This window comes from Canis aureus, chromosome 6 (genome assembly GCF_053574225.1).
Source record: "Canis aureus isolate CA01 chromosome 6, VMU_Caureus_v.1.0, whole genome shotgun sequence".
NCBI lineage: Eukaryota > Metazoa > Chordata > Mammalia > Carnivora > Canidae > Canis > Canis aureus.
The window spans coordinates 42288263-42304228 of NC_135616.1; the positions used below are offsets into that span (position 1 = coordinate 42288263).

The window sequence follows — 15966 nt, forward strand, 5'->3', positions numbered from 1 at the left end:
ATAATGCTGACGAACCTTGAAAAACATCATCCTAAGTAAAAGAAACCAGACACCAAAGACTACATATTTTATGATTCCATTTATGTGAAATATCTAGAACAGGCAAACAGAGAGTGAAAGTAAATCTGTGAGCGTGGGGGCATGGATGGGAGAATGCAGAGTGGCTACTGACAAGCACAGGGCTTCTTTTTGGGGTGATGAAAATGTTCTCTAGGATACTTGGTTGCCCCACTCTGTGAGTATACTAAAACCAGTGAGCTGTACACATTAAAAGGACAAATCCATGGGGATGTGAATTATAGCTCAATCAAACGTTTTTACAAAGAAAAAATGCAAAGAAATCTTCCACCCATCTCCACCTTTGGTAACATCTAAGGAAACTGTAGCCTGTAATGTTTTTAAAACATTACACAGAAAACTTATTTTAGAGGTGCCTGGGCACCTCAGCTGGTTGAGAGCATCCAACTCTCAATTTCCACTCAGGTCACGATCTCAGGGTCGTGGGATCGAGCCCCATATGGGGCTTCACTCTCAGCACAGAGTCCACTTGAGATTCTCTCTCCCTCTCTCCCTGCCCCCACCCAAACCTTTTACTTTATTATTCATATTTAAAGCATAGGAAGTTATAGGTAGATGAACTTTCCTCTGAAGTGTGAACTCCAAATACCATCTTCAGAGATCTTCCCAATAACTTATCCCCCATAGCAAAATGTACACTCACCTGAACAGGGAAAGAGAGACACCCTGGGGTCTCTACAGCACTCAGCCGGTAGCTGGAAGATCTCAAACTCTGACCTTTCAAACCAGGACCATACCTGCTGTTGGAAGAAGGGGGCCCTCCTCACACCATGAGGTCACCAGGTCTCGCAGGCCGATTCTCCTCTCGGTGTTCTGAGGTGCTTTGCTTCTGTGAAATCTGCTATCTCTATAAGGCTCCTTTTGCATCTACTTCCAGAAGCAAAAGGCAGCTTTCAAATGGAAGATCTTTATGAGTTAATGCACAAGCATCTTTTGTGAAGGAGTGTACGTTCTCTTTTGTTGGTCTCTTATCCAAAACTACATCATAGCAAAGGCTCCAGGGAGGGCGGGAACTTCTGGAGCTCTAACCAGACTGGCCATGCACTCACCCTCGAACGCCTCTATGGCCACACAGCCTGTTCTCCACCAGAGAGTGCCCATAGGCTGCAATCACTTCTCCTAGGTCTTGATCTCTGAAAGTGAGCAATTTCATCTCACAAGACTCCATCAAGGCCTTATACTACGTCCAGAAGAGCCCATCGGGATGGGCTTCCTATAGAGTCACTCACTTAAATTTGTGGCACACTGTCAGGAGCTGAAAGGTGTTCATTCATCACGTGGATAATACCAGCGTCAGTTTTCCCCCACGTGTTTGCATTCAGCCTTCTAACTTAAGGGAGTCAATGATGACTGCCTGTTTTCTTCATCAGAGAGACCCATCTGGGGCAGCCCGGTTGGCTCAGCAGTTAGCGCCGCCTTCAGCCCAGGGCCTGATCCTAAAGACCCGGGATCGAGTCCCGGGTTGAATTCCCTGCATGGGGCCTGCTTCTCCCTCTGCCTGTGTCCCTGTCTCTGTCTCTCTCTCTCTCCTGAATAAATAAAAATTAAAAAAAAAAAAAAGAGAGACCTGTCTGCAGGACAGCTTGGTTGGTGACAACTGGGAAGCTGGTGATGATATTGCCACGAATCTCCAGCCAGCCCCTCTAGCAGGTCAGGTCCACCAAACTGCAGCCCCTGGACCCCTTGACTGCAGCCTCCTTGGTGACCAGATTTTACCAGGTTTTTTTTTTTAAGATTTTATTTATTTATTCATGAAAGACAGAAAGAGAGAGGTGGAGACATAGGTAGAGGTTGAGAAGCAGGCTCCCTGTGGGGAACCCAATGCAGGACTCCATCCCTGGTCCCTGGGATCACGACCTGAGCCAAAGGCAGATGCTCAACCTCTGAGCCACCCAGGCGCCCATATTTCACCAGTTTTACACTCACGTGTGTGTGTGTGTGTATGTTTAGTTCTTTGTGGTTGTATCACACATCACAGGTGTGACCACCACAGTGGAAAATACTTTCATCTCACACCTGGCTTGTGCTCCACCTTTATGGCCAGTTACCCCCTCCTCCCCTCCACTTGATCCCTGGCAACCTCTAATCTGTTTTCCATCTCTATAATTTTGTCACTTCAAGAATGCTGTATAAATGGAGTTACACACTGTGTAACCTTTGAGACTGACTTTCTGCACTCAGCAGAATTCTTCGGCGAGCCACCCAGGTGGCCGTGTTTATCAGCAGTTCCTTCTGCCTTAATGCTGAGCAGTATCCCGTGGCATGGATGGACCACAGTTTATTTAACCTGTCAGCTGTGTGGACATTGGGGTTGTATCCAGTTTGGGACAACCATGAATAAAGCCGTTATGAGCATTCATGTACAGGTTTTGCTGTGGGTGTAAGTTTTCATTTCTCTGGGATGGATGCCCAGGAGTTGACTATGGGGTCACATGGTGAGCCCCTATGTCATTAGTGAGAGACCCAGCCATCATCTTTCCTATAGGGGCCGTCCCATTGCATAGGAGTGCTCCCCAACTCGCCAGCAACACCCCAGTAGTCCAGCTCCTCTGTATCCTCTCTGGCACGTACTGTTGTCACAAGTGTTTATTTTAGCCATTCTCATTATACACATATATTTTTAAAGTTAGACAAACATGCACCAAACTTTTGGCAGTGGTTATTTCTGGTGTGAGTGCGTGTGTGGAAAGTGACTAACATTATGGAGAGCTTTTACTTTCTATGTTATGTATTTTTGTAGTGTTCAAATTTTGCATTACTCAATGCGTGTTTGGAATCTAAAAGTCAACAAGGATTTTTTAAAGAGTTAACAGACAGTGAGGAAGTGAAGACAAGTATTATAAACCAGTCTGTGGAAACGTTTGCCCGTGAGAGGAGGGGAGGTGTGGGCAGGAGTGGGGAAATTAGCGTGGAGGGAACGTTCTCTGTGATGGAGCTGAGAAAAGAAACCAAGTTAGAGGGAGAAGCTGATAACTGGGGAGAGAGGGAATGTCTCTGTGAAGCCAAGACCCCTCCTCCTCTGCCCTACTCCGTGTCCTGGGAGACTCCACGCCCTCCGGTTTCCAGAATTCTCTGCACAGCTAAGAGGCAGGAGGAGAGAGAGGCAAGGATCTCTCAGGCGCCCCTCACAGTGCCCTGAGACCACAGTGTCCTCCCCTGCCCCCTGATGCCCAGGTGCCCGCACCCCTGCCATGGCCTTTCCATCACAGCTCCCTGGTTAAGCCCTAGCAGTGCTCAACAAGCCGGTTTTGAGCACACCCCTCCCCTCTGCCAGGACCCTGGCTGGTCCATCAAGGGGACAAGTCCCCAAAGCAGCAGCAGGGACCCAGAGCAAGAAAGGGGGGGGACGCCCAGTTCTCTGAACCCCAGGAAAGCCAGGGAGGGTGATGATCCAGTGGAGATGTCTGTGGGGAGGAGGAGTTCGTGCCTCCAGTTGCCTGGCTGGTCTTGGTGAACTAGGAGGCAGAGGACAAGACTGAGCTTCCTGAGGGCATCATCTTGTCCTCTTCTTAAGAAAAAAAAAAAGATTTTATTTATTTATTCATGAGAGAGAGGGAGAGACACAGGCAGAGGGAGAAGCAGGCTCCACACAGGGAGCCTGACACGAGCCTCGATCCTGGGTCTCCAGGATCACCCCTGGGCTGAAGGCAGCGCTGAACCGCTGAGCCACCAGAGCTGCCCTATATTGTCCTCTTCTGAGGAATAAAGCCCTCGCTCTGGCTCTTCGATTTGGGCTGCCCAGGCTCCCAGCTCCAGCCCCTCAGCGGTGGACAAGGTACCCTTCCACCTATGCAAGCTCATTACACTGTTAAATTGCCTGAAAAATCACTTCGCATTTTCCTTCTTGTGTTGCCCTGTCAACCTAAAAATGGAAATTTGGAGTGATTTTTGTTGAGGCTTTTCGTGCTCAATCAGAACTTCCTCTGGCCATGGAGGAACTGAACAAAGGATAAAGACGATGGCCCGAGCTTCCCCTTTCTGTCTGGTCCTCAACCCTACTGCAGGCTTTTCCCAAGTTTTCCCCCTTTCTTCCCATCTCTGTCTCAAGATTATTTCTTTTTTTTTTTTTAAGATTTTATTTATTTATTTATTTATTTATTTATTTATTTATTTATTTATTTATTTATGAGAGACACAGAAAGAGAGAGGCAGAGACACGAGCAGAGGGAGAAGCAGGCTCCCTGTGGGCAGCCCGATGTGGGACTTGATCCTGGATCCCAGGATCACTCCCTGAGCCGAAGGCAGACGCTCAACCGCTGAGCCACCCAGGCATCCCTCAAGATTATTTCATTCTTCTGAATCCTCACCTGGTTCCTCTCATGTCCTGGAGGGAGAGAGAGACAAAGAGAGAGAGAAAGAGAGAGAGAGAGAGAGAGAGAATCTCAAGCAGACTCCACACTAAGGGCAGAGCCCCACTCAGGGCTCCATCTCATGACCTGAAGATCACAACCTGAGCCAAAACCAAAAGTCAGATGCTGAACCAACTTGCCACCCAGGCACTCCTGGGTCTCCTCCTCCGCTAAAATTTTATTTATTTTTAATTTTTATTTTTTTAAAGATTTTATTTATTTATTCATGAGAGATACACAGAGAGAGGCAGAGACACAGGCAGAGAGAAGCAGGCTCCCTGAGGGGATCCCGATGCAGGACTCGATCCCAGGACCCCAGAATCACGACCTGAGCCAAAGGCAAATGCTCAACCACTGAGCTACACAGGCACCCCTCCTCCCCTAACATTTTATTTTATTTTTTTTAAGATTTTATTTATTTATCCATGAGAGAGAGAGAGAGAGAGAGAGAGGCAGAGACACAGGCAGAGGGAGATGCAGGCTCCATTCAGGGACCACAACGTGGGACTCTATTCCAGGTCTCCAGGATCAGGCCCTGGGCTGAAGGCAGCACTAAACCACTGAGCTACCCGGGCTGCCCCTCCCCTAACATTTTAATGAAAAAGTTAACCATACAGAAAAGTTGTAAGAACAGGATAACAACAGTTCTATACATTACACCCAGATTAATAATGCACCTTTCCTGGCACCTAGGGGCTCAGTTAGCTGAGCATCAGCCTTCGGCTCAGGTCATGATCTCAGGATCCTGGGATCAAGCCCCAGATGGGGCTCCCTGCTCCATGGGGAGTCTACTTCTCCCTCTCCCTCTGCTGCTCACCCTGCTTGTGCTCTCTCTCAAAAATGAATAAATAGGAACACCTGGGTGGCTCAGCCTTTGAGCGTCTACCTTCAGCTCAGGGCGTGATCCCAGGGTCCTGGGATCGAGTCCTCTATCGAGCTTCTTACAGGGAGCCTGCTTCTCCTTCTGCCTATGTCTCTGCCTCTCTGTGTGTCTCTCATGAATAAATAAATAAAATCTAAAAAAAAAAAAAAAGAATAAATAAGATCTTAAAAAAAATAATGCATGTTTGCTATATCTGCATTCATCCCTCTTCCCCTCCCCCTCCCCCGACACAGGGATAAGAATAATCTTCCAACAGTTTTATTGCACATGGTGAAGTCAGCAGTAATTCCGTATCATCTACCACCTCGTCTGCATTGTTTCCCTGATCGTCTGCCCTAGCTCTTCAACCTTCTGTTCCTAGATATTCCCACTTTCAAGCTATGCTCTGATGCTCAGCCCAACTGCCCTCTTCTTCCCAGTGATAATTCTCTTGGCAGAAACCAAGAAACAAAAAAAATTAAAAATTAAAAATTAAAAAAAAGAAACCAAGAAACATTAAATGAACCCCAGGGAAAGACCAAAGGACTCTGGGATGAGATGCCCTATCCATTCTCTCTCTCTGTCTCTTCCTAGAAAATAAATAAATATTTAAAAATAATAATAATAAAAGAGGCACCTGGGTGGCTCAGTCAGTTAAGGTCTGACTCTTGGTTTTGGCTCAGGTCATGATCTCAGGGTCGTAAGATCGAGCCCTGCATGGGGCTCTGCACTCAGCACGGAGTCTACTTAAAGACTCTCTCTTCCTCTGCCCCTCCTACTCATTCTCTCTCTCTGTCTCTCCCTTTCCTCCTCTAAAATAAATAAATAGATAAATATTTTTAAGATGCCCTATCTATATTTTCCAACGTTGTGCCCTGGGAAAGGGAGTAAGTCTGCATTCAGCACCCTTTGCTGGCTCTGCAGACTCTCTGGTTTGCAAGCTTGCATCATCAAAGGTTCCCAAATGACTTGACTCTGGCCAGAGGAAGTTTCCGTGAAGCCAAGTCTCAAGGACTTACTGTGCCCATCTTCGCTGGCTCAGGAATGGCAGTTGGGTCTAGGTCAACGTGGGTTATTCTAGGGCAGGATCAGTCTGGGCCAGAGATGGAGGACAATGATGGTGCCTCAGTCCCAGGCCTCAGGCGGGTGTTGGATGGGCCTTGGCGGCCTGGAAGCCAAGAGACTGACTTCTCACTAATCTGTCCACCTTCTCCAGGAACTAACTGCAGATAAGAGAAAGTATCTCCTACATGATGGGTGTATTAATTTGCTGCCATAACCCAAGTACCACGACCTGGCTGGCTTAAACCATAGACATGTATGGTCTCACAGCTCTGGGAGCCAAAAGTCTGAAACTGAGGTGTAGGCAGTTTGGTTCCTTCTGAGGGCTGGAAGGGGAGCATCTATGGCAGGTGTCACTCCCAGGCTCCTAGACAGTGGTTTTCTCCCTATGCCTCCTCCGGTCAAGCTCCCTACATGCATGTCTGTCTCCAAAAGGCTCCCTGTGATGAAACCCAGTCCTACGGGTTTAGGGGTCCCCCTACTCCAGTACAACCTCCTCTTAACTAATGACATCTGCAGTGACCCCGTTTTCCAGGAGCGCAGCGGGGGTTAGGATTTCAACACAGGAGTTACGAAGGATTTGACTCTGGTCTCTGATCAGAGAAACCTGAGTGTGTGCAGGAAGGGAGACACTCAGGAAATTATTTCACTTTCTCCCACAATGACTCTGAAAGGAAAGGAATTCGAGCACTGTCGCCATTTTACAAGTAAGAAAGGTGAAATGTCTCAGCAAACATATGTCACACAATGTCATAGACTGGGCTGTTTTTGCAGAGGGCTGATCTCCACAATTTTTCCTAATTTCATTCTCAAAGGATAGTCTTTTTTTTTTTTTAACTAAGACTCTGTGGGTCCCTTCATGTGGCCCCATGTACCAACTACAACCCCAATCTGTATTAATAACTCAAACTTCAATACTCAGAGAACTGGAATAGGGTGATGGAGTTACGGGTGGATTTGTCTTCATCTGGTCTCTGTCTTCCAAATATTTTGAAATGTGGGGATATTTTACAATTTAAAGTTTCTTTTTTTTTTATTTTTTTTATTTATGATAGTCACAGAGAGAGGGAGAGGCAGAGACACAGGCAGAGAGAGAAGCAGGCTCCATGCACCGGGAGCCCGATGCGGGATTCGATCCCGGGTCTCCAGGATCGTGCCCCGGGCCTCCAGGATCGTGCCCCGGGCCAAAGGCAGGCGCCAAACCGCTGCGCCACCCAGGGATCCCTAAAGTTTCATTTTAAATTTCTTTTTTTTTTAAGGATTTTATTTATTTATTCATGAGAGACACAGAGAGAGAGAGAGAGAGAGAAGCAGAGACACAGGCAGAGGGAGAGGGAGAAGCAGGCTCCATGCAGGGAGTCCAATGTGGGACTCGATCCCCGGTCTCCAGGATCAGGCCCTAGGCCGAAGGCGGCCCTAAACCGCTGAGTCACCTGGGCTGCCCTCATTTTAAATTTCTTTGGTGTAAGTTAGAAAGGCTGAGTTCTGGAGATTGGCCTCTGGAAGGGCTAAGAGCTTCCTTGCCCCTAATGGCCTCAGGCAGCCTGCTTCTCCCTCTGCTTATGTCTCTGCCCTTTTCTCTGTGTCTCTCATGAATAAATAAATAAAATCTTTAAAAAAAAAAAAAGAAAGAAGAAAGAAAAGAAAGAAAGAAAGAAAGAAAGAAAGAAAGAAAGAAAGAAAGAAAGAAAGAAAGGGAGGGAGGGAGGGAGGGAGGGAGGGAGGGAGGAAGGAAGGAAGGAAGGAAGGAAGGAAGGAAGGAAGGAAGGAAGGAAGGAAGGAAGAAAATGAAGGGAAAAAGGAAAGCCTAGAAGGAGAGCAACAGGATTACTGCCCAGAGGAGAACCTGGGAGCCTTCTCACCTCCTAGGCCAAGAATTCTTGCTCTGTACTCTCCAGAAATCCTTGCAAAGACAGAACGTAAAGGCTAGACCCCACCCTCACCTCACCCCCATGCCTGCTGGGCACACCCTTGGTGGGCGAAGCAGTGACCTGCCCCATCACAGGTCTCTGGCATGGAAAGAAACTGTCAGCAGTGTCTGGCCAGTCCTGAGAATTTTGCTTTCAGGTCCGACACCTGGGGATTTGCTCAGGCTGACTATTGTTATGCATCACATTTCAGGCATCATAGAAATTTGCTCAATAAACTCCTAGGGAACCTCCTAGGCAGGCAGCTGTGAAAACTCTGGATTGGCAGAAACACCCAAAGAGGACTGAACCCAAAAAAAAAAAAAAAAAAAGAGGACTGAACGCAAAATTGTCTAGTAGGTGACGTTCATCCTCAATGTGTCCTCCCTCTCCTTTCTGCATGTCCCTCCAAGTTTCCATCTTGCAGTACACCTGGTGGCTTCCCAAGGCCTCCCTGGAGCACACCCCTGAGCCCTTCTGTTGGCCCTTCCCTTCCTTCAATCTGAGTCCTGCTCCCCAGGAACAGGTGGCTCATCTCACAGGGTCCCCAGGTCCTCAACACACAGACTCCCCTTCCCCAGCAATTTCTGTGACTCCAGCTTAACCTATAAGCTGGAGGGTTGGACAGGGAAATGGATGTTTTTCTGTGCAATTTTAATTTCAGTATGCGATAAATTACTCCGATTTTAACTAATCCTTTAATAAATGAATGAAGGACTGGGTGAATCTTCAGGGCATCAACAATACCTTTTTAATAAAACTTAATTTGGAGTTTATGTAATAGCAAGGTGTCGGCGGGGATGAGTAATGCAAACCAGAACACAAGAATGAGAAAGAGCATCTGGTTTATTCTCCAGGCACCATCCTGGAGCGTGCTGCTAGATACCAGGCCTAGGAGGAAGGTTCTTCTCCCAAGACAGGCAAAGGGACAGAACGCAGTTATCTGAATTCCACCCAAAAGCTTCCAAATTGTGGCTAAGAGGTTGTAATGCTTTTGACAGTGTCCACGTCAGTCAGGACCGGTGGACTTGCCTTTGTATAGAACGACGACACTGTCGTCAGAGAAGTTTCCTGGGTGGGACAATAGCTCAAAAGACTCATTGTTTTAGCCGCAGGCAGGCATCAATTTTATTTGGTCCCCTGACAGCTTGCACTGCCCTGGGACTGTGGCACCATGGGTGGCCTAGAGTCACTGACAATATAGTATCTGGAGGACTTCCCTCTAGTAAAGCTATTCTCCAGATTCACTCTTGGCTGGCGGCCCTCATGGCCAGTGTGCATGTATGTATGTGTCCCACATCTGGGGAAGTAATTCCAGCTTCAAACCCTGTGTCCCATGGCCAAACCGTAAGTCAGGCCACATGTCCTGGTGTGTTCTGAAAATTCTCATCACAATATCATACGGTTCTAATTGTACTTGCAAGATTTTTTTTTTAATTAAGAATCTTTCCACTATGGGGGCACCTGGGTGGTTCAGTGGTTGAGCATCTGCCTTCAGCTCAAGTCATGATCCTGGGATCCTGGGATCGAGTCTCACATCAGGCTCCCTGCAGGGAGCCTGCCTCTCCCTCTGCCTATGTCTCTACCTCTCTGTGTCTCTCATGAATAAATAAATAAAATCTTTAGAAAAATAAAATAATATTTTCACTATGAAAATAATATAAATGTATTGTTAACTGTCTGCAAAACTAGGAAGAAAAACATCCCATCCATACTACTGCCATCCTCAAGTATAGGTACATACAAGTGTATAATTTTCCCAGCACATTACCAAAATAAGTACCCCATTTGATATCCTACTTTCTCCAACCAAATTACTTATTTTATTTATTTGTTTGTTTGTTTGTTTGTTTGTTTAGAGAGCACACCAGGTGGGAATGCAGAGGGAGGGAGAGAGAGAATCTTAAACAGGTTTCATGCCCAGTACTGAGCCCGGTACAGGGCTCAATCCTACCATTCTGAGGTCATGACCTGAGCCATAATCAAGAGTCAGAGGCTCAACCGACTGAGCCACCCAGGTGCCCCTAAACATTTTCAAAGAAAGCATTTTAGGGGATCCCTGGGTGGCTCAGCGGTTTAGAGCCTGCCGTTGGCCCAGGGTGTGATCCTGGAGTCCTGGATCGAGTCCTGCATCGGGCTCCCTGCATGGAGCCTACTTCTCCCTCTGCCTGTGTCTCTGCCTCTCTCTCTCTCTCTCTCTCATGAATAAATAAATAAAATCTTTAATAAAAAAAAAAGAAAGAAAAAAAACAAAGAAAGCATTTTAGTGGAAGAATGATATTTCTTTTGAGAGTTTACTTAAAATATATTAATCACATTTCTATTTGTTTATAATTTTCACTGGTATTAATCCACAATAAATACCATTGTACACACATTTTCTATACTTTAAACTTGTCTTTAGTTCTATAAGCTGATTTATAAGCTCAGAGCATGAATATGCTTATGACTGTCGATGCGTATCACAAAGTGCTTTCCAAGAGTTGTCCTAACAAGCATGAGGCAACGTCTGCAGTGTCTGTCTGTTTCACGCCGTCCCGCACCAACAAACCAACAGGCGGAGATGAAGTTCCAAGAGGATCCTCATGGCACTTTCTCTGAACCCCATTTCAGAAGGGGAAGTACAGCTACAAAATGGACAATAAACAGATGACGTGCTGAAGAGAGTAAACTGACTAGGGGTGTCTTTTAAGCCAGGTAAGCAGGAAAAAAAAAAGGCACTTGAACAGTGCCCCAAACCACAACTCTCAGGGATGCATCTGAGGCCGGCTAGCAAACAAAGGGCGGCCAGCAAAGGAGCGGGCATGCAGCCATTGTGACCAGGGTAGCTTTTCCAGAAGAAGCTTTTGGCAGATTTGAGTCTGAGGCCAAACTCCAAACAGTTCCAGGCACGCTGCCTTGTAGGCAAGGTCTGCTTTCTCCGTGAATCCCTTGGAAAGCGCTTCTGGCCCGTATTAGTCTTCTCAACTGTGCACATAGGTGCATTTCATGGGGATGACTCTCATTTTCTAATATGACCATAAACACTGGCCAGACACAACCCAGTCAGCTGCTCGTTGACCAAGAGAAGGAGATAGTACTGCTCCCAGGGCACCTGCAGAGCCAGGTTCCTCACACGGGTTTTGTCCATTAATAAGCTCAAATCCAGAGTGCTGGCCCGACAGCCTCCCCTAGCAGCTCGGAAAACCAGGTTGCAGGAGCACAGGGTGACAGAGCTCAGGGCTCCTCAGCTTGGGCTCCCCAGGTTCAGCCCACCGCTACACCCCTCTGCGGGCTCTGGAAGAGCAGTTCCTCCACACCCCGAGGAAGGAAAAATCTTAGGTGTTTGCTGAGTTCCACGAAGAGGCTAACTGCTGACCCATGGCAAATTGTTGATGCCCTCCTTACTGGAAGATTCTTGCATTTAGATGCTAATCTTGGAGAATTACTGTGGCTTTTTTTTTTTTAAGATTTTATTTATTTATTCATGAGAGACACACAGAGAGAGAGAGGCAGAGACACAGGCAGAGGGAGAAGCAGGCTCCATGCAGAGAGCCCAAAATGGGACTCGATCCCAGGTCCCCAGGATCACGCCCTGGGCTGAAGGCGGCACTAAACCACTGAGTCACCCCAGCTGCCTACTGTGGCTTTTAATAGGAAGTATTAGAACTTACCTTCTGGATTTAGCAACTTACGGTGAGAGTCTTAGTATATTTATATGACGCCCTAGAAAATTTGACCAATTCTTTTTTTTTAAGATTTTATTTTTAAGGGGTGCCTGGGTGGCTCAGTCCATTAAGCATCTGCCTTTGACTCGAGTCATGATCCTAGGGTCCTGGGATCCAGCCCCATGTTGAGGGGGGTGGGGTTCCTGCTCAGTGGGGAGTCTGCTTCTCCCTCCTCCCCCCCACTCATGCTGTCTCTCTCTCTCTCAAATAAATAAATAAAATATTTTTTTAAAAGATTTTACTTTTAAGTAATCTCCACACCCTAAGACCAAGAGTCACATACATGCTCCACTGACTGAGCCAGTCAGGCTCCACAATATACTCAAACTCTTAAACAATTTGCTGAAGACCCAAATTCCTCTTGAATTAATTAAGGAGGAAAACTTGACTGTGTCTTTAAGTGTAAAAAAGACACGTTTCTGAGGTCTCTTCACAAGTCTCTTTGCCTTAATTTTTTCATGTTTTTTATGAAGTATCTGGCACTGAGTAGATACTCAATTATACTTGCTGAATGAAAATAAATATTTTCTTTTTTATTTATTGGAGACATAATCGATAGGTAACATTATATTGGTTCCAGGTGTACAAGTACATCAGACAGAATGATCTCCACAATGAGTCTACTTTAATATCTGACACCACACATAAGTCACAAAACTTTTCTTTTGTGATGAGAACTTTTTTTTTCTTTTTTTTTTTTTGTGATGAGAACTTTTTAAAAATTTTTATTTATTGGGCAGCCCCAGTGGCTCAGCGGTTTAGCGCTGCCTTAGGCCCAGGGCATCCTGAAGACCCGGGATCAAGTCCCACATCGGGCTCCCTGCATGGAGCCTGCTTCTCCCTCTGCCTGTGTCTCTGCCTCTCTCTCTGTCTCTCTCTCTCTCTCTCTGTCTCTCATGAATAAATAAATACAATCTTTTTAAAAATTGTATTTATTTATTCATGATAGACACAGGGGCAGGGGCAAAGAAAGAAGCAGTCCCCATGCTGGGAATTCTACCCAGGACTCCATCCGGGTCTCCAGGATCAGGCCCTGGGCTGAAGGCAGCACTAAACCGCTGAGCCACCGGGCTGCCCCTGTGATGAGAACTTTTAAGACTTACTCTCTTGGCCACTTTCGAATGTACGGTGCCATATTATTAACTGTAATCACTGTGCTGTGCTTTACAGTTGTTTCCTTGATTTATTTGTTTTACAACTGGAAGTTTGTCCCTCTTGACCCCTTCTACCCACCCTACCCCAACCCCTGGCAAACACTGACCTGTTCTCTGTATCTATGAGCTTGGGCTGTTTTTGTTTTTTGTTTTTTTTTGTTTTTTGTTTTTTTTAATTTTTTTTTTTAATTTATGATAGGCACACAGTAAGAGAGAGAGGCAGAGACACAGGCAGAGGGAGAAGCAGGCTCCATGCACCGGGAGCCCGACGTGGGATTCGATCCCGGGTCTCCAGGACCGCGCCCCGGGCCAAAGGCAGGCGCCAAACCGCTGCGCCACCCAGGGATCCCTGTTTTTGGTTTTTGTTTCAGATTCCACATTAGAAGCAAGATCATACAGTGTCTGTCTTCCTCTGTCTGACTTCGTTCACCTCAAGCAATGTCCTTGACGGGCATCCACGATGTCACGGAGTCTTTGCCTTCTGTCTCAAGGTCTCTCAGACCCACAGCCCACCCAGCTGCCAATGGGAGGCTCCTGCAAGCCAGTCTGATGGGGTCTCCTCCCTCCTTACCCTTCCCTAGACCCGTGCCAGCCTGACGGGACAAGGCTGTCTGGGACCAAACCCTGGTTTCTCTCAGCCTCCAATCCTGAGATCTCCTGCTTTTACGAAAATACTGGCCTCCCTGCCTTCCTCTACGTGGAACAAACAGCCTTCTGCCTCTTCTTCACCTGATCTGTTACCACTCAACCCTCGAGGGTCATGTAAACTCCTATTTTTTTGTAGAAAACCCCAAAAGCAAAGTTTGCCTATGAGTATCATGTTTATGCGTGTTGACAGAGGAATATCATAAACTGGAAAGAAGTCAAAATATCTGAAAATGTGAACTCAATGTGTTAGAAAGTAGTTATTGTCATTGTTTCCTTCTTTACGGTAAGGAAATTAAAATAGTATCTAACCCGTCCAAATATCTACTATTTTTTAAAAGATTTTATTTATTTATGAGAGACACAGAGAGAGAGGCAGAGACATAGGCAGAGGGAGAAGCAGATTCCCCACTGGGAGGCCAATGTGGGACTCGATCCTAAGACCCCCAGATCACGCCCTGAGCCGAAGGCAAACGCTCAACTGCTGAGCCACTCAGGTGCCCCCAAATACCTACTATTTTTTAGCCAGAATTATTTGGATCAATGTTTTTCAATTTTCTTTTCCCATTTGCTGGCACATATATTAACTTCTAAATTTTCCAAGCACTGGGCTAATTAGGAAGTAGAGGGGTCCTGTGCCCATAAATTAAAATGTGTGGGGACCATTAGTGCAAATAGAGAGACTTTTTTTTTTTTTTAAGATTTTACTTATTTACTTGAGAGAGATAGCAGGAGTAGGAGAGGTAGAGGGAGAAGCAGAGTCTCCACAGAGCAGGGAGCCTCTTGTAGGACCCCGAGATCATGACCTGAGCCAAAGGCAGATGCTTCACTGACTAAGTCCCCCAGTGCCCCAAGACTTTTAGTGACGTCTTAATGTTGGAGTTTGTTTCCTGCTAAGTTTAAGGGTCCAAGGAAAGGACCTTGCCTCTGCAAGACAAGAGATCCCCCAGCAGTGATTCCTGGTAGGTTGATATGAATAAGCTACTTTTGGTGTCCAAGATAACCTCAAAGAGCAAGGAAAAGCTGATCGCTCTTGGAGGGAATACAAAGAGATTATCCCAGGATGACTGAGTCCTATAGAAAGTCAGGGGGAGCCTTCTCCTGGAATAAGGGGCTTTTCCTGTTGGTCCTGAGTAGCAGTGGGATGTCTCTCTATCTCTGTCCCAGTGAGATGTTAACACTTGTATAGACCCAGCACAGAAAGATCTTCCTCCCTCCTGATCTTGCACTTACCGTCTTACCTGAGAGACTGAGGCACACATAGGGGCTTCTACTAACACGGCTATTGCTTCCTCAAACTTCTTACGTAAACCTTATGTAGAAGGACTGGGCCCATACTCTGCCCTGGGGGGGATCGACTTGCTACCTAGCAGGGGCCTGAATAAAGCATAAGAAGCCCCTAAAGGTTACCTGGATCTTCATGCCTTGAAAGAGGTCACAGTTTGCATGTTAGAATAAATTGTAGAGACACCTGGGTGGCTCAGTGGTTGAGTATCTGCCTTTGACTCAGGTTGTGATACTCGAGTCCTGGGATCGAGTCCCACATCAGGCTCCCTGTAGGGAGCCTGCCTCTCCCTCTGCCTATGTCTCTACCTCTCTCTGTGTCTCTCATGAATAAATAAGATCTTTTTAAAAAATGAATGAATTGTAGACAGTCAGAAGGGGGCTCGGTTGGTTAAGCATTTGACTCTTGGTCTCAGCTCAGGTCTTGATCTCAGAGTCGTGAGTTCTAGTCCCATGTTAGGGCTTTAAAAAAAATTCTGAAGTTTTATTTAATGTGGGGCTTGAACTCATAACCCTGAGATCAAGAGTCGCATGCTCCTCCAACTGAGCCAGCCAGGCACACCTCTATTTTTAAAATTCTTAACATAATCACAAAAGTATAATCTATTTAAAAGAAGAAATTATTTAATATAATTAAGATACATTAACTTGTGGGGCACCTGAATGGCTCAGTGGTTGAGCATCTGCCGTTGGCTCAGATCATGATCCTGGGGTCCTGGGATAGAGTCCCGCATCAGACTCACCACAGGGAGCCTGCTTCTGCCTCTGCCTTTGTCTCTGCCTCTCTCTGTGTGTCTCTCATGAATAAATAAATAAAATCTTCAAAAGGAAGCTCTGCATGGTACATATTCCTAGTTTACCAAAGGAGACTCACCTCCTCACCTTCCAGAGGAGAAGTCAGTACTGGCTGAGCCTTGC

General features: G+C 46.4%; 1 protein-coding gene and 1 pseudogene across 1 annotated transcript in view; both read right to left on the minus strand.

Moving 5' to 3' along the window:
* Positions 1 to 15966, minus strand: part of PYCR2 (pyrroline-5-carboxylate reductase 2) — a 131178-nt gene that overhangs the window by 79042 nt on the left and 36170 nt on the right. The window lies entirely within an intron of this gene.
* Positions 926 to 8305, minus strand: LOC144316548 (large ribosomal subunit protein mL39 pseudogene; annotated as a pseudogene).